Below are 6,918 nucleotides of genomic sequence, written 5' to 3'. Positions count from 1 at the left end.
AACTGAAGAAATGTCTTTCAGACCCCATGGGTAGCACCTTAGTGCCAGTAAGTCAGTGGCAGAACTCCTACTGACTTAGCTGAACTACCTCTAACTGGGTGGATCTTCCTAGGTGTTTAACTGCAGACTTGCTTGGAATTCGTCCTGGCAGGTCAGCCTGCAGGCACTGATCTTGATTAACACAGGAAAAAGAATTTGAAATAGCTACAGTGGCTGTGCAGTACATGTTATCTACTGCAAACATAACAATCAAAATGTGTTGCATTGCACAATAACGACCAAGAACATGCCCATGAAACCCTAGTAAGTACTGAGAGTGAATAACTTTTAATCCTTCCCCATTGTGCCAACATTAAAGCAGAAGTAGCCTATTAGTTCAAAACATGTACCTTTTTCTAGACTAGATGCAAAACTTTTTAGCGTATCATGGCAAAATTCAAGAGAAAGTGCCCGCTAGTTTACATGACAGTACTAAATATACAGCCTATGCAATATTTCTTAATGTAATTCTTAGTCAGTAAGGAGAAACTGTTAAGACTGTTAAATGAAATCACAGTAGCTGTTCACACTTGTAGAGTCCTCTGCAATGTACTTCCTGAAATGTAGTCACCCATTTTTTTAACTAGTAAATACCTTATTAAAGTTAGAGTATTTTCAACAACACAATTCTGTTTTTTACCCACAACTTCTACTTTTATTGTTTCCCACAATGAAGCCACACTGGCACTTCACTTATCACTTGCCCTTATCTGTGATGCTTTATATCTCTGCACAGCTGAGGGAAGAGGGCAGCAACATTCTTGGTCTCCCACTGCTGTCCATACTGCCCCAGGTATGGAGAGCCCTGCAGGCCACTGACCTGGCAGTACAACTCCACAATCCTCCTCCTTTCACAAAGAAGAGCAAAGGGAAAAGATCGAATTCAAGCTCCTCTTGTCCTTTGAGTCTTTAGATGGGCATTGTGTAAGTAAATATTGAAGGTTATTAGATGTCAGCCTTGTAAAAATAGATATTCTAGTGACGGCTCCTTACAAAGGGGCTCACTGAAATGAAGATTTTCACCTCAGATCCTGCCTGGCGGTCATAAGTGAAAGCTCTACACTACCAGTTACTGAACAGGCCTCTGATTTCTTTTATATGATAAGGCTCAATGTTTTATTTACGATTGTTGCTGATGTGTTATGCCCATTTTCCAAAGCAGTAGGTGAGAATGCCCTACTCCTTTATGATTAAATGCTTGCAAAAAATTGCTTCGCTTTGCTACTAGAAATGGGAGTGGAGTGTTTGGCAAATCTAAATTGGCATTCACATATTTGTGCAGAAATTTGGAACAAGCAGGTGCTGAAACCAGCCAGCCCCACTTCTGCACACCCAAATGGGGTTAAAAGGAACACAAGTCACATACGTGTTGAAGGCATATATCTCCAGGAGTATCATGGCAGTATGTAAAACTAAGGATATGTCTTCACTGTAGAAAACAGTACAGGGGAGATATCTGCAATAGCTGTGATGAAGCTGCATGTTAGTGGTATGTCACACCAATCTTGATTTATACTGTGTCTCAGGCCAACTATCATGTCCTCTCAGCCCACAAACACTTTGTTCTGTATAGACAAAAGCTCCCATAAAATCAAAATGTACTTCAGTTCAAGAAGTCATGAGCACCCACAGGAGCTATGCTTAACAGCTTTCCTCCAGCTTTGCCCAAAAGCCCTTGCAGACCACATGTGGGGTCTGTCACTTTTGCATGGGGCAGGGAGGACACCCAGCTATGTTTCCTGAATCCACATGCCACATGACCTGCATCACAGTGACAACCTATCTCTGTTTCATTGATGACTTTTGCTGGACTCTGCTGTTCATGCTGCCTTTGACCTTAATTATGCCCATTTGCATCACTACAGGTGAAGTACCCACAGGACATCCCAATGTCAGTGCTACCAGACTGTGTCAGAACCACATATGCAAGACTATCCAACACATCTTCACACTCAATGGGATGTGTAGCCCCACAGCAGAATCTGGAAATACATGGATCCTACCTAGGCGCACGTTAGGTTATCACTCATGGCTTGGTGTCCCAGGAACATAGTAATGATGCCCTTGCCCGGCCCCTCACTAACGCTTCCCATCTGCTTTGAAGGTACCAGCCACAACAATCACCCAGTCTCTTCTCAGCAGCTGTTCTGAGTATTTAGCTTCACAGGTTGCCAACAATTTAAACTCCAAAGACCTCTTGCTGTGCTTGCACAATTGGGATGTTTGTTGCAGAAAGCCAGTGCACGCACGCCCACTGTTTCAGCTTCAACTGTATCTCAAAACTGCAAGCTGTGTTTTTGGACCTGAGAAGCCATGGAAGAGAAAGACTACTCTCATGAAAGTAATCTCAAGCTAACAGATCCCACAGCCAGCATTGCCAATATCCAAACAAATGGTAAGTGGGAATAAATGAAACGGAAACTAAGTTGAAAATATGTTGTAACTAAAATATCTGCAGCATGTTTATGAACAACAGCTAGGGACTTTCCAGAAATACAAACCACTATCATCTATTCCCTGAAGGAACTAATAAACAAAGGCAGATAAAGGTTAGGAAAACCTTATACCCTAGATGCAGTAGAAGGTCACCAGAAGTTATATAATTGGAACTTAAAGAAAAGTTAATTTTATAAGCAGTGGGAAAGTTCTTAAACAACCGTGGGATAGAGGTGAATTATCTTTCACCCAAAGAGAATTTCTTTTACCCTTACAAGATGCTGCATTACATACCACAACTTTGAATAAATGGCTGAATAGTACTTTCACATGGAAAAAGAAATTGCTATTTGGGATCACAGGATAATTCTGGCAGGGCGGGAGCTCAGGGCACCTCAGCCAAACCTACTGCTCACAGCGGGGCGTGCTCTGAGCTCAGACTGGCTTGTTCAGATCTTTGTGCGCTTTGTCTGCTTCTTATTCACAATGGATTTTTTTTCACTTCAAGTGAGGGAAGGGGAAATACATGAGAAGAAGCTGTACTGACCCAAACCAAGGAGCTACCTAGACCAGGATCTTGTCTCTAGCAGTGTTCCACCCGCTGGGGCATCAAAAGCTGCTCTTGTTCACACCCTTCACAGGTGGCCCCAAGGAAGCTTCACCTGCTGCCCCAGTGCTGTACTGAGTGCTCATCCCCTACCTAACCTGGTTGTACCAACCATGATTTTATAGCACGAAGGAGCTACAGCACCAGAATTCCCTCCTTTCCTTTCCTGGATTGTTCCATTCTTTCTTTTGTTTAACTAAAAAATGTACAGTTATAAGCCTATAGGCCATTGGTAGCCGGTGTCTGAGCTTTTAGGTTTCAAATGTGACAGAAAGGACATATTCAAACATGACCGGATTAAAAGAAGCCAAATCATTGCTTTATAGAAAATAACTTATAGAAAATACAGAAAATAAGGTCTAGCAAAACACAGGTTCTTGTATGATGTTCTGGGAGAGAAGCTTGCATGAGAGGAACACATCAAATGATTATATTTTTTTCCCAAAAGATAAAATTCTAGGAATGAATAAAAATTAATACTACCAAAACTTTACATGATCTTATACTAAATTTGGTCCTCCCGGAAAATATTAAATGCCATGTTGAACAGGAAAAAGGGAACTTTTAGCTTAATGCTACTTATTTTGAATTGATCAGTAGATCATCAACTGCTATAGGAAAGGCCCCTAGCAATGTTATAAAATAAGTACTTTTGTAGGCCACAAGAGAGAATTCCTCCAGGAACTTGAAGGGAACTATAAGAAACTGTGCTGTTCTCTAGCACATACACAATGTGGAACAGACATCTCAGAACCTGTCTTGTGCAAATGTCAGCAAGCTCACTCTGTTTGCCTTGGTTTAATGGAAGATATTAACTTCTGATGTGCTAAAAATGTTTACAGACATACTTCTATTTCCAAAAATTAAGTCCCAGCATTTAGAGTAACTCATCATGGCTGTAAAATCCATAGTTTTGTATTGCTGTTACCTTAAACATTTTCCAGCTGCAGATACAGACTTTATTCCCCTGGGGTTTGAGAGAAAACTCTCTCTCAAGATCGCCTTTAACTCAAATAGATCAGCAGCTTATAGATGGGCCACTTGTGAGACTGAACAGCCATGACTACAGCCATACTGCAAAGAAAGCTTGATAGCATTTTTCTTGGACATGTCCCTCGGAGCTGATAGGTTACCCTGGTTCACTACTAGCTCCCACCACAGCCTGGGATGGCAGTCCGCTACCTGCGAATAATGGAAGACAGTACGTCCCAAAGAAAAAGAATTGCTGCTCTGTTTTTTTATGTGATCGATTTGATAGTTCAGGGCATAGAAACATTATTCCTTTATATGCTGCTAGCAGAAAATTAATAGCCCCCTTCTTTTGCCACAAGGGCAACAGTGATAGGTGCCTGCCTAGTCGAGTCTGTCCCATTTCTCAGCTTATTTATAAAGAATGAGTTTGGATGAGGAGCATTTTGGATGCTATACTCAAGTTGAATAAATCATGATTAATTCTTCTGGGACATTTCACCCTTCTCCAAAACATACGCAATGTCATGCCACTCATCTCTGGGAGCTGCTTATTTTTACAGTTTTGTATGCCTTGCCTTATTGTAATCTGACACATGTAAACACCCGCTGAAATGCATTTAACAGCTTTCTTCTCCTTGTATTTATGTAAAGCTTTTGTGGTCTGTTCTTGTTGTTCCCTGATGCAGGAGTTATCGACATGCCAAGCAAAGCTGGTTTGGCATCTTACTGCTAACGTAAAGCTGTAAAGTACTTACTTAGAAGTTGGTCTGTTTTTCCTGCTTTAAGGAATGTTGCTGCATGCCTTAAGTCAAAATGGTTATAAAAGAACAATTCTTGCCTTGAAGAAACTGAAATCATACAGTGTTGTGTAGACATAGTTAAAGAAAGGTACTGACACAAAATAGGCATTTTGGAGACAATTCAGTAAAAAAATTAATTTAGTCAAAATCTAGTCAAATAAAAGCTCTAAAAAATATTTTTTTAAATTAATCTTTATATAGATACCCGACGATGAATGTTTGGTTTGAACAAACAAATTTTAAGCAAGTGTGGGAATGATGCTGGGTACCTACACTGCCTCTTGGATGCCTTTTGATTATGGTAGATTTACAAGGTCAAACAGTTCTTGCATAGTGAGTCCTGCAAAGCCTGCCAGAGAGCTGTCAGGTTGGGGGGGTTCTCTTTTCTTTTTTCATCTTCATTAATTCAGGTCTCACAGGAGAGAAGGTTTCCATGTTCCGGCAGCAGCAATTATATCCTACTCTTCATTAAGCTATTTAAGCTACACTGAAAACTGTGAAGAGGCTTGAGAGTTTTTGACTGGCTTCCTGATTGCAAATAACATCAATTCTGGTCCCAAGTGCACTTGCAGGAGAAAATAATTTGTTGTGAGATCTTGGCTTATGGCTCTTGCCTACATGATGTATTTTTTACACAAAAATCCTGTCATAGCAAGTAAAGCCAAGAAGATACACACTTAACGTGCTGCTGCTGAAAAAAAAGCTGTGAGGTGCCCTGAAGTGTATTGTATGGTAATATATCCAAAATTAACATTTGAAGATGTGATCTCTTCAGAGGGAATAAAAAAGACTTAATTACAGATGGGTCTTTTTACATCAGTATTGTGATGCTAACACCTCTGAAAGACAGAAATAATTCATTCTAATTTCTAAAATATGCATAATTGACTTCACATACAGCCTGGATGCAAAATTTATCATCATGGAAGTCACCATTCTTGTTGTCAAGTGCAGAAGAATTGCTCTTGAAATATAGCTAAAGTCCTCAGAAACCAGTTTATATATTTAGTGATTTTTAGCTCTTGCTAAAGTGATGCTGATTATTTTTCAGATTCTGCACCCTTCCAGCTTTGGAAGATGTTTTTGCTGTGGGTGTTATGTGTTTGCATAACTATCTCATGACCACTGAGGCTGAGGTGCTGGGCTTTTTTCTTACTATAACGACCACAGTGTACAGGATGTGCACAGTATCTGACAGCTCCTATATATGTCCCTCCTATATGACTCCTGTAATGTCCTTCGTTCTCCCACCTTCCCTTGCTGGGTTTGCAGAAAACACTGCTTTTCAAAATGCATTAAAAAATCAGTGGAAGCTCTTTAAATATTTGTTAACCTTATCTTTTTGCACATGCTGAGTATTATGTGGATAAAAACACATTAAATAATAAGAGTATAATGTGTGGGGAGGGAAGATGAGGGCTGGGGGTGAGGCAGATAACTGAAGAAGCAAGCTGGATGGAAGAAATGAGGTGATGTATCATAGCAGCATGTAGGCAGCTGGGCCTTGGCCCACGCTGATGCTGTCTATCTCAGCAGGATGGTAATACATCCAAATATATCTCAGCAGGACATGGAGAAATTGCTGGAGGTGACAGATAACAGTGGGAGAAACTGACAAAAGTTATAGGGGAGTGCTGGGGGGGATGGCTGCATCTCACAGGGCACAAGGGCCAACATGACAGCTGAAGGTTATGTGGGACAATTTGAGTGCATTGTATCTCATAAAGCCGACAAGGCCTGGGGATCCACTTCAGTAATGCCCTTCAAGGCTGAGGGTATCACAGATAGTGAAATTGAGGTGGGATGCAGTAAAACTGGGAGCAATGAAGAAAAAGAGATTAGAGCAAGCCACTTGGGTAGAGATAGGGGGAGGTGGAAAAAGGGATGTAAAAGGGCAGCTAAAAAGATGATCAAGAAAGGAAAAAGGAAAGGATAGGGAAAAGGAAGATAAAGTATACAAATGGTGTGATCTGGGCAGTCTGGAGGTACTTGCAGAGCAGCCCAGCACTTGGTCACAGGCTTGCAGGACCATCTGGGCTGGAAGGGAACTCAGAAGGTCTCCCC

The sequence above is a fragment of the Nestor notabilis genome, unplaced genomic scaffold, assembly GCF_000696875.1.
Source record: "Nestor notabilis isolate BGI_N333 unplaced genomic scaffold, ASM69687v1 scaffold10542, whole genome shotgun sequence".
Lineage (NCBI taxonomy): Eukaryota > Metazoa > Chordata > Aves > Psittaciformes > Psittacidae > Nestor > Nestor notabilis.
Note: the sequence above shows the minus strand (reverse complement) of the source record.